A 16,838-nucleotide genomic window follows, 5' to 3' on the forward strand; every position below is an offset into this window, starting at 1 on the left:
CCTAAAAAGAAAATGGCGTCGATGCTAAGAGAAAGATTTCACCCTCTTCCACCGCTCGTGGAAGAACGAACGTGGAAGGGCGAATGGAAGAAGGAAAAAAAAGGAAAGAGAGAGAGAGAGAGAGAGAGGAAGTCTACGTTACGAGTCAGCTCCCATTTTCCCTTCGTCCGCGGTGTGCTACTAATTAATTACTGTGATTAATCAGAAAAGTTGGTAATTAGAAAGTTTCTTGGGGAAATTAAAATGGCGGGGAGTGACGGAGCGAGTCGACGGCTTCGTTTCGGACTACGCCGAGCACCACATTCACTCATCCTCTGAATCCTCGTTGGAGGCTGTGTCTACCCTACGGGCCAAAGAGAGAAAGATAGATAGATAGAAAGAAAGAGAGAGAGAGAGAGAGAGAGAGAGAAATAGAGACAGAAAGAGAAGGAGGGTAGCCAAGAGAGCAGCATGCCAACGTCGGCTCGCAAGAGTTTCCGATAAATTCATTAATTAAGGTAGATCGCCTCACAGCCGCACATCTACTGAGTCTACTGTTAACAGAGAGAGAGAGAGAGAGAGAGAGAGAGAGAGAGAGAGAGAGAGAGAGAGAGAGAGAGAAAGAGGGAGAAAGAGAAAGAGAAAGAGAGAAAAAGCGAGCTTGTGTAAAATCAGGCCGGCAAAAGGGAGCAATCTCCTTTTTTTCTTCTTCTTCTTCTTCTTCTTCTTCTTCTTCTTCTTCTTCTTCTCCTTCTTCGCAAGTTCTTCCATTCTTTTTTCTTAACTTTTAGTCGCGACCAAACGTCGGAAAACAACGAAAAGAAGTTCTTTGCTCTTTTCGAACGAAATTTCGTTTTGGCGAATCAAGAGTAAAAGAGAAACCGTTGTAACCATCTCTCTTTTTCTCTTTCTCTCCTGGTTCGATACCTACTCTTTGTTTGCCTATTTGTTTACTCACGTGTGAAAGGATGTCGTGGTTAAATAGAAGCACTTTCGTGACACGCGAATGTCTACAGTGCAATCGTTACTTTTGCACCGGCTGAGAATTCGGTGGTGAACGGACGGTCACGCGATTTTCAGCCCTCGGCAATGCGATTCGAATTATTTAGGGAGTCGCAAAACTCGCTTTTGAGCTTCCAGGTAGTAGTATTGTATATTTTATACGGGCTACCGCTATATATATATATATATATATATATATATATATATATATATATGTACATAGATACATATGTACATACACATACATATATATAATATTTTTCTCGATATTCCTTAAGAATTTATCTTCTTGAATTGTCCAGTCAAAGGAGATCAAGTTTAATCGTTTAATTGCGCAATAAACTATACTTCCTTCTCTTTTTAATAACATCAACAATTTCATTAAATATATACTGAATATTAAAACAGTATTATTAAAGTTCCATAATATAGTTCCATAGTACTTTTGAAATTAAATTCTATTTAAAATTTACCAATTTATCAATTATTATTATTATATATATATATATATATTTATTTATTTAATTATTAATTTCTTATCGCATAATGTTTTACTCTTATTAATAAATATTAAATCTAAATAAATTATATATATATATATATATGTGTGTGTGTGTATGTGTGTGTGTGTACGCGAATAATGCTGAAGATCGTTATAACTTTCGCATGTTAAATTTCTCGATGAAATTCGTCGTATGAAATGAAGCAGCCTGTTTTTCGAACGATACGGAGACAGAAGCTCTTTCTAATTGGCGGCAGGCGCTATCGACTTTACACGCGCTCGAAGCGTTTCAATGGACGGATTCGAAAGTCGGTCCGCGGCCGTAGGGAAGTGCCGCAACGCAAATGCAGCTTGTCAACGTGCAACAGGCCAGTTGGTCGGCACCGATAGCCCCTATCGTTTTGACCAACACCGACGTTCCTTCCTTCCTTCCTACGCTTTCCTATTTTCCCAGGATTCTCTCCCTATCCTTTCAAATGAATCGTTCTATCTTTTTCTTTGTCTCTCTCTCTCTCTCTCTCTCTCTCTCTCTCTTTCTCTCTGTGTGTGTGTTTTTCAACGACATCGAACGTCCACTTCGTTTTACCGAACCCAAAGAATGGTAGAGCTTATTTCCATAGAAAAGAAAGTATGCAGAAAGTTTCTATTTTTGAAAATCCATCGAAATTACTATAAGCTGGTACTACAATTTGTAAGAATTTGAAAAAAGTAAATGGAATACGTGCGATGAACGTATTATTGATTTTCATTGTTTGAAGTTATATCAAAATTAATTGATATGACATAGGATAATTAATTTGTGTTATATTATTGTATATGAAAAACGTAAGGTGCGTTCGTCAGATCTTCAGTTCTGCTCGATAAATATATTCTTTCTTTTTTTTTTTTTTTTTTTTTTTTTTTTTTTTTATCTAATGTTATGAAAGAAGAAAAAGAATAGAAAAAAAATATTGCGTTTTATTGTATTAAAGGAGTAATAGATCAACGAAAAATCTCTCTCTCTCTCTCTCTCTCTCTCTCTCTCTCTCTCTCTCTCAAACTGTGTGGTATTTAGAGTAGTTAAGAATTTCAAGAATGTAGTACCAGGAACATAATCGATTTCATAGCCGCAAAGAAGGATCATTTTTTAAATTGATCTTTCCCTGGGCGAATAACGACTACGAAATCACGTCCAGCCCCAAAGAGATGTACAAAACAGGGGGGTCGTTCCCCTTTCGTGTCGGCGTCGGTGGCACCCTTCTCGTGACCGCAGATTGAAATTCTTAGGCACTCTTCGCGAGCACCGCGAAGGGTCGAGAAGAGGTTTCGCGTCGACCCCTTACGAAATTCTATTATTTCACTTCTGACTTCGTTGCTACGATGATGGCTATGATTTGAATGTTTTTATATTTTCTTTTTTATGGTGACCAATAATAATAATAATAATAATAATAATAATAATAATAATAATAATAATAATAATAATAATAATAAGAAGAAGAAGAAGAAGAAGAAGAAGAAGAAGAAGAAGAAGAAGAATATCAATAATTTTCTCCGTCAGCTTTAAAATGAAAAGGAGTGGCTGATATATATTTTGCGACGTTTTCATGTATTATTTGTAATACTTTTTAAATCTATAAAATAGAATTACTTTATTACGTAGAATTTGATTATTTTTGTTTAATAATAGTACAATAAATATGGTAGAGATTAATCCATATGGGTAGATACATTTCATCATTTTGAAGTTTGTCCTTGGTTGCGAATTATTATCAGCTCGAGGAACGTAAGAGAATGGCAAAGCAATGGTGAAAGGAAAGCTTGAAGAGAAGAGAAGAAAAGAAAAGAATAGAAAAGAAAAGAAAAGAAAAGAAAAGAGGAGAGAAGAGAAGAGAAGCGATACGCGTCCAGTGATCTTACGTGATAGCGCACGCAATATCGCGTCGCGAGGAGGATCGTACGGGGAATAAGAGGACGATCGGCCCTCAGCTCTCTGCTCCTACCCCTTTCCTCTTTCTCTCTCGTCTCCCTTTCATCCTCCAAGCTTCGTTACTTTTGTTCGCAGCGTATGGTCGTTGCGCGAATGATTTGCGAGGACGACGGCGCGTTTTAATTTTGGGATATTGGTAGCATTAAGCCCGGTGAGCAAGGCCGATAATCGTGTCTACCCTTAGCTGCGTCTTTCATCCAAAGGGTGTTCAAAACCAAGATCTTTCTTCAAGGAATTATTCACGTTATCTTCTTACAATTTCATTAATTTTAAATTATTATCATTATTTTTTTATACGAATAGGAAAAATTATTTTTATCGACGACGTAAATATATAATAACAATGTCCTTCCATATCTTACAATATTTTATTACATATTTTCTGTGCATGCATCTCTACATATAATATATAATAATATATTGTATTATTTATTTTCTTTCTTTCTTTTTCTTTTTTTTTTTTTTTTTTTTTTTTATAATACTTATAGAAATTTTGAAATGAAAAGAAAAAAAGAAAAAGAAAAAGAAAATTCTGTCGAGGGAATGATTTTTGAATATTAATCGTTCGCATCTTTGAGACGAGAAGGATGTCAATAAGTACGTAACAGAAAAAAGTATCATCGTTTTTAGACACCCTGTGTATGGATGATAGTAGGTCGTAGTTCGAGAACGTATCCACCCCTCCTGCAAGGAGATTTCATTCGTGGCTCGCCCTGAGATCTTTTAATTTGAGGCCAAATTCCTCTCGAGGATGAAATGCGGGGAGCCACGAAGAGTGGTCGTATTGCAAGAAGGGTAGCACGTCTGCCGCTTGTTTGCTACCCTCTCCCACCCTCTCTAGTTCGGATTCTAAAACACCCCTGTGTATGGGGAGTTCTTTCTCCACCAGTCACGGTGCTTTCGATCTTGTCCACTCGACGCAGCTTGCCTTGCAGCGGGAAGAGATCGAATCGTGTTGACAAATACGAAGTAACTGACCATTACTAAACGCGATATTTAATATCAAATAATGAAGAATAAAAATATTTAATTAATAAATATTACAAACGAATTAATCGACCGATATTTAACAAAAAAAAAAAAAAAAAAAAAAAAAAAAGAAGAAAAAAAATCATAAAAAATTATTATATGAAAGAAATATTCATTTACGTTCGTATTTTTAGATCCCCTCTCACTCTCTCATTCACATTTTTACTTTTTTTCCCCTTTATATTATTCAACGGATACCTCGACTATCTTAAAAATTAGTCGATTACATATACATGCTTATGTATGTATATAAAACGTACTTGCGTTATTAAATGGTATGCAATTACGAGCAGGTCGGAGCCAGGTAAACGGAGGTCGAAAACGTTATCTTCGATAAGTGACAGTATTCTTAAATAACTATCGATAAATGTCACGGTAAAATAGAAAGTAAGGTCCTTTCGACCGCATTCCTGGGCGCCTGGTGTGAGTTGGATAAAGAAAAAGTACGAAAAGAGAGGACCCTCATAGGTGGCCTCCGATGGTCCACACTGGTCCCTCTCTCTTTCCTTTTCTCTCTCTCTCTCTCTCTCTCTCTCTCTCTCTCTCTCTCTCTTTCTCGCCTATAACTTTGCAAACCTGTACAAGTGCGTTATAATCCCTTCAAAATATATAAAATAAAATTAACGATCGGAATCGATTCGTAATGTATAATTCATCGAACAAATGTTTCGTGTGACACTGTTGCATGCGATATCTTTTTCATGGTGACATGAAATCGAGATACTGCAAACGAAGAGAGAAAGAGAGAAAGAACGTTGGAGGCCTTTCGAGTAATCAGCAAGGTGAAATTTATCGAGTAATATTCCAATGTAATTCACGTGGCACATTCCGTGGTGGTCTCTCTCTCTCTCTCTCTCTCTCTCTCTCTCTCTCTCTCTCTTTCTATATATATATATATATAAATATATATATATATATCTCTCACGTACAGTAACCGAGAGGAAGCAGGAGAAGAATAAAAAGAGACGAGAAGGTCCTCTTAATTATTTTCCTGGTTAAATGACCGACTGGGACACGCCCATCTTCGAAATATCCCGTGAAGTCGAACGAAGAAACGAACGAACGAACGAACGAACGAGCGAACGAGCGAACGAGCGAACGAGCGAACGAAGAGAACAGGTACGATGGGTGATTTGCTTAGAGCGTTTCTCAAGTCGATGGATCTTAAAAGTTTGACTTGCAGTTAACCGAGAGTTCAACGAATTCAAGTCGCATTTCCCCCGAGGACTTTTTAAGCAAAGATCCGTCGTTCGCATTTCGTTACGGACGAGAAGAAGAAAATATATCGAGGATCTTGAGCAATCCAAATTTCGTCCGATTTCTTTTTACGTTTTCCAAAGATAAATGAAATTTTGAAAAAGAGACGCTTTATTTTCTTTTTTTTTTTCTTTTTTTACATTTACTTTTTTCTTTTCCTTTTCTTCTCTATTCTTTTATTTTTTGAATTCAGTTAAATTTTCTTACTTCAGTTAATTCTTATCGATAGGAAAAATTTCTAAGACTGATTATCAACAAATGGACATCATATTTTTTTCGAAAGCTAATTAACATCATACACAAATATAAAATATAAATGAAAATGAATAATGAAGTAACGCGTACATGTTACAAACCTTTTAAATAGTAAACTGCCAATTACTCGAATATTCTCTAATAATGTTATTATAGTATCGAACGATATTAATAATTATAATTTAACATCGTAGCTTTTGGATTGTTGACGTTCGATCCATTCGATGGCAACAGTAACACTGCAAATTTACCGACCGACAAAATACACACAATAACGAAGTAATATTTCAACTTTAAATAATAAATCGTCGATTAATCTCGTTAAAGCCGTATGAATCGACTCGTCAATGTATATGCCAAAGGCAAATTTTATTGTTATAATATCTTATATCTGAAAATGATATCTATATTTACGAATAAGAAATTAAAATTAGTTTAGTCGATGGTTCTAAAAGATCTAACTTAATGAAAGCATAATCCAAAGCATTAATTCTCTTTCCACGTAGCGAAGATGAGAGTATACAAGAAGAAGAAGAGGAAGAAGAAGAAGAAGAAGAAGAAGAAGAAGAAGAAGAAGAAGAAGCTTATGGGATTCGCCCACGCGTCTTTACTACCGCCCACCAAAATGCAGAAGGAAGTCAAACAGAAAACTCTCACGTTAAGTGGTCCGTCGATTGGTCTACCGAAGAAGTGCTTTACGCGTTACTGGTTTTAGGATGGCTTATGAACTGGTACTTTGAGTAGACATAATTCGTATATCAATATCAATATAAGAGATAAAACGTTTACTTTACGTAGAAAAATAATTTTCTATTTAATCTTTCCTCATTATCATTTTAAATGGATATACATATATAATATAAGTAATACATATACTTATCTGATTGATTATAATCTAAGCGTATATGTATAACAGATATAATTCAAATATTTGGCTGTCAATTGGAAAGACGTTTCCATCATAATAGAATATTACTATTTATTTCTGAATATCGAAGATTTAATGATATCGTGTTTACAATGACACGTTAGATAACAACGATCAAACGATAGAGATTAGGAAAAGAACAAATTCTGATCAGGCAACCTGACAGGAACATACACAAGCGGCAACACGTGAAACGAATCGAATCGAATCAGAAGCGGTTCCACGCGCGGGACACTTTATCTCTCGGCCGTTTAAGAATCTATTTGGTGGGTAGCCAAAGCAATATCGTAAATCCTAATGGAAATGCAAAGATTAATTAAGAATCCCATTCGGTGGCTGTCCCCACGTGGGCGTCCATACTCTCGACGGAGTAGGCGTCCCTGGGGATGATCATCGGCTCGTTATTATCGCTTTCACTTTCTACTCTCTGTCCCTCCTTTACTTGGCTTCCCTTCCTTACCCCTCTCAATCGTAGTCCGGGGTACAAGCGGGGTAAGTACGTAGGAGCGTTAATGAGAAATGCGGGAGAAATACGAAGAGAAAAGAGAATTCATCGATATCGTGGTATAAAAAACAGGAAAAAAAAAAAAAAAAGAAAAAGAAAAAAGATACAACGTACGATCGCTGAAGGCATTCACTTTTTTCTTTTCTTTTTTCTTTTTTTTCTTTTTTCTTTTTTTTTCTTTTATTCATCGTCGGGGAAAGAAGCTCGACTATTTATGGATAAATCGCGATAAAGATGTCCCTCGATGTTCGTTCATGTCGTTTAGTTGTATGAAAAAAAAAGAAAAAAAAAAACGGAGAGAGAGAGAGAGAGAGAGAGAGAGAGAGAGAAAGACAAAAAACGTTGCATTAGAGTGTATTCTATGATAAATATTATTATTAAGAAAGGAAGAAGAGCTCGGAAGAGCACGTGTTCGTCGAAAGAAACCTTCGAAGGACGATACGACGAGGTTCCAGAGGCGCTAGGAAGGGGACTTAAAGGGGAAAGGATGTAGAGGGGAAAGAGAAGGACCAGGAGGAAGAGAAGGTAGTAGTGGTGGTGGTGGTGGTACCAGTGCTAGTGGTTCGCGCACAATGCGTGTCTCCTGGGAGACGCTTATCTGAAATTACAATGTTACGTTCCCGCCTGGCAAGCCCTGGACCAGCTGCTGGAAATCCCCTCGCCCCCGCCCCCGCCCCCGCCCTCTCCTCCTATCCAACGATCCATCTCCGAGCTGCGTGCGACAAAAAGACGATAGGAGCTCGTCGACTAGATACATGCGCGCACATGCACATATAAACGTACACACACACACACACACACATACTATACGGATATTCATACTTTCTTACTCCTTTCCTTTCATCGTTGCGTGACTTTATACGATAGAACTTCGAAGGAAGAAGAACTTAACAAAACGATTTGCGAGTTTGTAGGAATCTTCAAGGTAGAACGGGTTGCGGTAATACAGGTGCCTCTAAATAAGTTTTCTTTTGTTCTTTCTTTTTTCTTTCTCCTTGATGAATGTCTTTCTTTCTTTCTTTTTTATTTTTTTATTTTTTTATTTTTTTTTTTTTTTTTTTAATTCGCAAGATTTTAATTCTAATTAAATTTAATCTTAAAAGCTTGCACAGTTTCCTTGACTAATATTTTCAGATATGCAGTCTCTGAAGTTATATTTACTATACCTATGCATTCAGAAACAAATGTTTGTATTAAATTAATTTTTATAAGAATGAAAGAGAGAGAGAGAGAGAGAGAGAAGGAGAGAGTTGACAAGCATTACAGAAAGTATAATTAAGGAAGTAAACGTATCGCGGTCATGTAGACCACGCTGTTTCTCGAGACTTCTTTTTCTTAATCCTATGTACAAAAGGATATCACGAAGAAGTTACCACGTCTTTTTCTTCGTGAACGTCGTTAAAAACACGAAGACTATCATGAGAGTATGACAACAACAACGACGACGACGACGACGATGACGACGACGACGACAACGATTAAAAAACGCTTCATCGAGTTCAGCTTGTCGTCGACTTCTCTCGTTGTCCTATTCCAACCACCCCTCGTCCACTTCCCTTTTCACTTATCCTTCTCTTATAGCACTCGTAAGAGGGCGAAGAACGTTTTTCTTCGTATGCAACTGCATTTAGTCGTGGATAATGGCAAGGTCCATCTCGTCTCGTTCTGCCATTCCATGAAAGTAATACGGGCGTAATGAGTGCCATCTTAAAGAATGTATATTCAAAGAGGAGAGAGAAAGAGAGAGAGAGAGAGAGAGAGAGAGAGAGAGAGAGAGAGGGAGAGAGAGAGAGATAAAAATATAGGATGATAGGGAATAGTGGAAGGAAAAGAAAGAAAGGAAGAGAGAGAAAACAAAAAATAAAAAAGAAAAAGAATGTTTGGCATACGTTCCAAAGGAAACGATTAATAGATTTAATCAAATACGATATGACATAATATATTAACGATAACGAATATAAATCTAATAAGTGGTACGTAAATGTGATATTAAAATCGATCATTGTCCATGACTCGTATTATTCATGTTCCATGAGATGTTTCAAAAGGTTAAATTTATCTGAAGGAAAAGTGACTATTTGCCCAAAAGAATCTCGTTTTAGAAGTAGTCACGAGGCTAGAATATATTACTAACGTCGTCGTGTGCTCTCTACTTGTACTCCGCTTTTGCGAAAAGATAATTATGCAAATGATCCTACTGATCAAGAAGAAGAAAAAGAAGAAGAAGAAGAAGAAGAAAAAAACGAGGTTAGGGAGTAGACGAGGAGATGAGATAAAAGAAGAAAAAGAAGAGGAAAAAGAATAAAAAAGAAGAAGAAGCAGAGAGACAGAGAGAGAGAGAGAGAGAGAGAGAGAGAGGGAGAGAGAAGGAAAAAAAAGGTCAAAGAAAAGAGAGCAAAGGATCAGAACTTTCGAGCAGTAGAAGTATGAAATCAGGGATTACAGGGGAAAAAGGCGAATAACGCGAACGATCTCGTGCGAACGTGTGCGAGTTTACTTATATTCCACCTTGCCAATTTCCAATTATCGAAGGTACGAACGAAGGCGAGCATCGGACGCGACGGTAGAACGCGCGGACAAGGACGAGGCGAGCCGTGCGTGATCAGGATTCATCTTTGAGCTCGCATGTCCTGTCGCAGTTTGCAGTCTCGCCTTTCCTTCTTCCTACGCGCCTCTGTCCGATAGTCTCTTTCTCTCTCTTTCTCTCTCTCTCTCTCTCTCTCTCTCTCTCTCTTTCTATTTTTTTTTCTCTCTCCACCTCACTCATCTTCTTCATTTTCTTCTCCCTCTTATTCTTCAGTTTTCTTTTCCGAGTCTTGGCAAAACTTGCGCGTAAACCACACCCCCCACGAATATTTAAAGCAAACTATGAAAAAAACGGGTCGACAAAAAATTGTTTTCTTTCTCTTTTCTCTCTCTCTCTCTCTCTCTCTCCCTCTTTCTCTCTTTCTCATTCTTTCTTTCTTCTCGTGACTCTAGAAGATCAAAGAGAACGATAGAAAAACATAGTAGCTTGGAAAGAGAGAGGTATGAATAAATTATACGAATATTCGGTGTATTCGTTCATCGAGTAGATAGTTTTGAGAATGAGGAAACGTCATCGAGAATTCAAGGTAGAGATTGTTCGTAAGATTCTAAAAAGAGTATATGTATTTTTTTCAAGAATTTTTCAAGGCAACCTTTGGAAATTGTGGTTTTCGATCATTACGTGGATACTCATGTAATATGTACGTAGATATACATACATAGATATCTTGTTCATTTAATATTCGAAATAGTGTAAATCGTAGGCTCGCTTTGCGAAGGACCCTGGCAATATACAACGTTGGTAAGCTGATGCTTTGCTCTTGCGTGCGGAGAATATAACGGATCGCGTACGATCTGCTCATACGCTTCAGTTTCTCCTCATTCGAGTGAAAAGATCGCGTCGAGAGTCGTGGTGTTATTATCATACCATCTTTTTCCTCCTTTCCATCCATCTATCTATCTCTCTCTCTCTCTCTCTTTCTCTCTCTCTCTCTCTCTCTCTCTCTCTCTCTCTCTCTTTCCTCCTTTTTGTTTTAATACGAAACTTTCCGTCGCTTCACGGATCGTCGTTCGAAGGGTCGCTCGAGGATGAAAGGGGTAAGCGATGCTACCGCGGAAAGAAAACGCGACGTGAAGGGAGGAAAAGAACTCGGGAAAGAGAGAAAGAAAAAGATATATATATATATATATATATATATATATATATATATATATATATATATAGAAAGAGAGAGAGAGATGCCCGAGAGAAAAATGGAGACAAAGAGAGAAGACGAGTTGGAAGGGAAAAGGGTGATGGACGCGGAGCTCGAGAAACGAGAGAGAAAGAGAGAAACAGCGAAAGCGAGGACTCTCTCGCGATTAATGAGCGGTGTTTGTTGTTAATTGCTGCCGCCATTAGGTTGGCATCTCCTCTTTCTCTCTCTCTCTCTCTCTCTCTCTCTGGCTCCCTTCTTCCGTCTTGCTCCTTCCTTCTGTCTTTTCGCTTCGTACCTACGAACTTGTAGCACACTCGCATACACATACATACACTCTCTCTCTCTCTCTCTCTCTCTCTCTCTCTCTCTCTCTCTTTCTTTCTCTTTCTCTTTCTCATACACGCACATAGAAAGATCGAGCTTGCGACCCTACAGCGGCTCCTCGAAAGCGGAGCGAGCGCGCATGTTAATGATCGCCCGCCACGGCCTTTATCTTTTCCACCTCATTTGCGCGCCATGAGTGGGCCCGGGGCTTGCATCGCCGGGGTGCTGCTACTGCTACCGCTTCTGCTTCTCCTTCTTCTGTGCTTCTTCTCTATCGTCACCGAGGACTACGGCGGAGGTGCCCCTCGGTGCCGGTGACGCTGATGACGCTGCCGTTGCAGCGTACCGTTTTCACCCTCGTGCTCGAAAACTTTTCTACGTTGTACATGTTCCTAACCGTGTATGTATGTATGTATGTATGTATGTGTGTATGTGTATATATATATATATATATATGTACGTGTGTGTGTGTGTGTGTGCATTTAACCAGTTACAAACGCATAAGATCGTATGGAAAAATGTAAAAAGTTCCGTCCTCGTCTCGGTCGACCAAGCTCTTCTTTCTTTCGAAAAGATTTACTTATGCTCTTTTCTTTCCTTTCCTTTCCTTTTCTTTTCCTTTTCTTTTTTCTTCTTTTTCTTTTTTTTCTTCTTGGTTGGTTGGTTGTAGATAGTAGAGATTGTCTTGAGAATAAATATGAATATTATTATTTTTATATTCTCTCCGTTTTTTTTTTTTTTTTTATCGATCATACAGCTTATCAGCAAATTATTAGCCTTCGAAGAATAGAGCATATCAGATCATGCTCGAGACTTAGTCAAACCGATAATATTTATTTAAATTTTCTTGAAATTGAAAATTTCGAAATTATTTACGATTGATTTGTGTGAGAAGAAAAATTTAATGGCAAGGAAAAAAGAGAGGAGAAAAAAAAAGAAAAGAGCTGTAGTATATACTTAAAGTATGAAACTAAGGAAAGAAAAAAAGAAGAAGAAGAAGAAGAAGAAGAATAAGAAAAGAGAGAAAAATATAAAAAGAAAATTGTAACTAACGGGTGTCTCTTTCGCGGGGTCATGCTCCCCTTGGAATCACAAAGGACAAAGTTTCGGCGTATATTATCCGGTTCAACGGAGCCCTCTTCGAATTATTAAAAGCTAAACTGGCTTTGATTTATAAGAGCCCGTTACACCGAGCTCCGGTTTCAAGCAGGAAGAGAGCGCCACGGAGCCTGCTCCGCCTTGGAAGAAGATGCGAGGGTGCTAAAACGCCCTGCCCGGCCACGGGAGATTAATTTTATTACTTCCGACCGACTAATTATCGCATTACTTCGCGTGGGAAGAAATTGCAGGGAGGAACGGAGAAGCTTTGCTTCTGATAATGCATTTTGCCCGTCCTCTCCTCACTTTTTCTTTACTTTTCTCCTTACTTCCTTCCTTCTCTCCTTTCTTTCTTTCTTTCTTCCTTTCTTTCTTTCTTTTTTCCTTCCTTCCTCCTTTTTTTTTTCCCCCTTACTTCTTTCCTTCTTTCTTTCTCCTCATCTTTCTAGACACAAACGAGACACACGAGAGGTAGACGAGATAAGGTCAATGAACCTCTCTCTCTCTCTCTCTCTCTCTCTCTCTCTCTCTCTCTTACTTTCTTGTCGTTCATCCACTCGACTCTAAAACCTCTTGTCATTCAGCGTTCAAGGCGATCATCAGGCGAAGCTGGAAAAATCTCTTTGGTACACCGAGTAGATATATTCACACCGGTGGATCGTGCCCATCGAATAAGTATCGGTAAATAATCGCGTCGGACGTTACATTACCCAACGGAATTTATGATTCGGGCCCTCGTCCGGTCACGTTTGCCGGAGGGCTCCTTCACCGTACTCGAAGACTATCCGGAAGAAAAAAGAAAAGAAAGAAGAAAAAAAAAAAGAAAAAAAAGAGGAAGGACCAACGATCAAGAGAGAAAGAAAGAGAAAGAGAGAGAGAGAGAGAGAGAGAGAGAAAGGGAAGAGAGAGAAAGTAAAAGGAGGACGATAAAAAAGTTAGTGGACGAAGGGGGTAATGTCGTGCACGGGGGCTTTTAAACGCCTCGGCAACCAATTTGCCGCGGCATGTCGGTTAGGTGATAAATATCAATTGGTCTCGTAATTTATAAGGTAAAACGTATCGTCTCGTTCGCTACATATATTCTGGTTTCTCTCGCCTTTCTGGAAAACGTTTGCGAGCTTGACTACTCATCGATATATGTGTATATATATATATATATATATTGTATATATAAATCATATCGAATTTATGAAGTCTCGACAATTTCAATCTATGGAATTTCATTTTTCTCTCATTTTTTTTTCTCTTTTTTTCTTTTCTTTTTCATAGATTTTTTTTCTCCTTTTCTCTCTCTCTCTCTCTTTCTCTCTTTCGTTTTTTATTTTATTGTTTGGAAACGTCCTTACGTTCGTAAATTGTAAAATCGTTCTCCGCAGCTATTCGCTCGTTATGCGGTTCAATTCTATATAAATATGGTATGATAAGTGATTGGAATCGCGTGCAACTTGGTGGATCTCTGAATGTGCGAAATGATCGGCGATACGATCGAGAAAAATATTCGGTGGAATATTAAAGGGTGAATATCGATGTAAATGCGAAAGGTACTTAACTATAATACTAACGAGACACGAAGGACTCGAATTCTCGACGTGTATCACCTGGCTAAGGAAGAGAAATTAGAGAATAGGAGGAAGAGGGCTCAAAAACAGCCGTTCTCCGTGTTGGAAACAACAAATGAGTCGAGATCGTTCTAGCCAAATATCGTGAACGAATGATGAGCTCGAACCAAGCACGATGAAACGAGTATACATATATATATATATATGTATGAATATATGTGTGTGTGTGAGAGATAGAAAGAGATAGACAGAGAGAAAGAGAGAAAAAGAAGAGGGAGGGAATCGTTAGGTCGAAAAAGTCGAAGGAGGGTTAAATGGAAACGGTAGACATTAAGGAGAGCAGAGGGAACGGCTCGTGCACGAGCTGGACTTTTAAATGCCTCGCGAACCAATTTGTTACGGCATGTCCACGAGGTGATAAATAATTGGATGAATTTGGATATAAACACCAAACTATAGTAGTAACATCCATAACGACGAAAGATATCGACCCTTGACCCTTCATAATTCAAATTTTTTTTTTTTTTATTTCTCTTGAGATATAAATTATATGGGGAAAGGACGGAGAGGATTGAGATTAAAGAGATTGGAACGAATTTATGTAAGTTACGAAATTACGAGGAAAGTCTTAATAAACGTATATATTTTTTAAATACCTAAAACCAATCGACGAAAGTAAATGTTAGAAAGTAAATGTTATGTAGCTAGTCGCGTACGAGTTAGGCAGTCGAGCGAGAAGTGGAAGAGATCGTGGTAGGAGAGGGTGGTATTTGCTGTGTTCGCTTGGCAGGCCTCCCTTGAATCCTCCTCTTCTACGTCCTGTAATCAGTGTAAATCAGGGGACGTGTAAATCACACCCTTCGTACCTACTAACGGACTCTCCTCCGGCGGTACCAGCACGGTTGGTGGTGCTTCGATTCACTCGAAAGGACCTTTGCGTCGCGTACTAAACTCAAGTGATCGATGCTAATTACTTCCTCGAGAGAAGATTCCTTTTTTTTTTTCCTTCCTTCCTTCCTTCCTTCCTTTCTTTTCATTTTTCTTTTCTTTTTTTCTCCGTAGCTACCATCTCAAGATATAGCTTTGTTCCTTTTTCTTAATACACGTTTCTCCAAAATTTTTTCAAGACAAAACCGAAAAAGATAAAGAGAAAAAGGAAGAAAAACAAAGAGAAAGGCCAATAGATAAGCACCTGTTGATCTCTCTCTCTCTCTCTCTCTCTCTCTCTTACTCGTAAGAGAAGGTTATTAAATTATTAATAATCCGCTAATTATACCGTTTTGGTAAAAAGGAGGAGAAGAGAAACTCAATTCGCTCGTGGTTGTTTCTCCTTCGTAATTCATTCCACCGTAAGACCTCCGAGCGAGGAGAACTCGACTCTATACGCCCACACGCGTGCGGCCCGAGTTCTTAAACGTCGAGCGAGACACGCGGAATATCCGAACGATCTTCCACCACCATGGCCATCTCATACTCGGAAGATCGAAGATCCGTAAATCATCGACCGAGAGAGGCGTTTACGTGCAAACGATTTAATTGAAAGCCACGAACCAGGCGATGGTCCTTTTTCTACTTCATCGATGGGAATGAAGTCGATGTTGCATTTTTCTTTTCTTTTCCCCTTCTTCATCTTTTTCTTTTTCTTCTTCTTCTTCTTCTTCTTCTTCATCATCATCTTCTTCAACTTCTTCTTTTTTCGTTTCATTTCGTTTGGTTTCTTTCTTTCTTTCTTTTATTTTCTTTTTTCTTTCTTTTTATTTCTTGCATCTCCGTCGTTCACTCGCTTACGCGATGGTGAAAGCAAGAAGAAGAGAAGAAGAAGAAGAAGAAGAAGAAGAAGAAGAAGAACTCAAGAGGTCCTCGAAGCGACGAGTGAAGACCTCGGTCAGAGGATGACCTTCGACCTCACCGTAGATCCCGGCCGCGCATAATGCTTCATTGTAATTACAATGAAGGTTATCTTCAGCGGGATTTCGAGACTCGGATCGTTCAGTCATTCGCGTTATTGAGATGGTAAGCGAGAGAAAAGAGAGACCAAACGAACGGAAACCAGTGGCGATGAGAGAGAAAGAGAGAGAGAGAGGGAGAGAAAGAAAAAAAGAAAATGTGTCTCAAGTTATCCGTTCACGAATACATAAATGAATACATATATCGATAGATACTTATACACTTACACATCCTTCACGCGACTTCTAGCTCAGTAGAAATCACGTGAGAAGTCGATAAGATATATCGGGATATTGTGGACTTGTGGAACGTAAAGAAGATAGAAAAATACAATGATATTCAAGCTCGAATGAAAAACAGAGATCGAGGATGAGATGAGAAAAGTAGAAGGATTCTAGAAGGATCACGATCGATTCGAATTTCATCAAGAGTGGATCCCTTTAGTTCGTGTCGCGCGAACTAGCGTCTCTAATCGTTGACTCGAGAAGAACTTTTTATGGAAGCAAAAGAAAGGAAGGAAGAGAGAGAGAGAGAGAGAGAGAGAGAGAGAGAGAGAGAGGGAGTGAGAAAAATCTCGAAATCAAAAAGGCAAAACTGAAAACCGGACGTGAAACCAAGGAAGAAGCTCGTTTCATTAGCTCGCTCTTAGGATTGGTAAGATGAGAAAGAAGCTCGAGATAAAAATTTCACAACATTCGAAGACGAAGAGAAAAGGAAGTATGATACATGTAGATGATGACGACGTGCGGTTGTGTCCTG

The sequence above is a fragment of the Vespa velutina genome, chromosome 1, assembly GCF_912470025.1.
Source record: "Vespa velutina chromosome 1, iVesVel2.1, whole genome shotgun sequence".
In the NCBI taxonomy this organism is placed as follows: domain Eukaryota; kingdom Metazoa; phylum Arthropoda; class Insecta; order Hymenoptera; family Vespidae; genus Vespa; species Vespa velutina.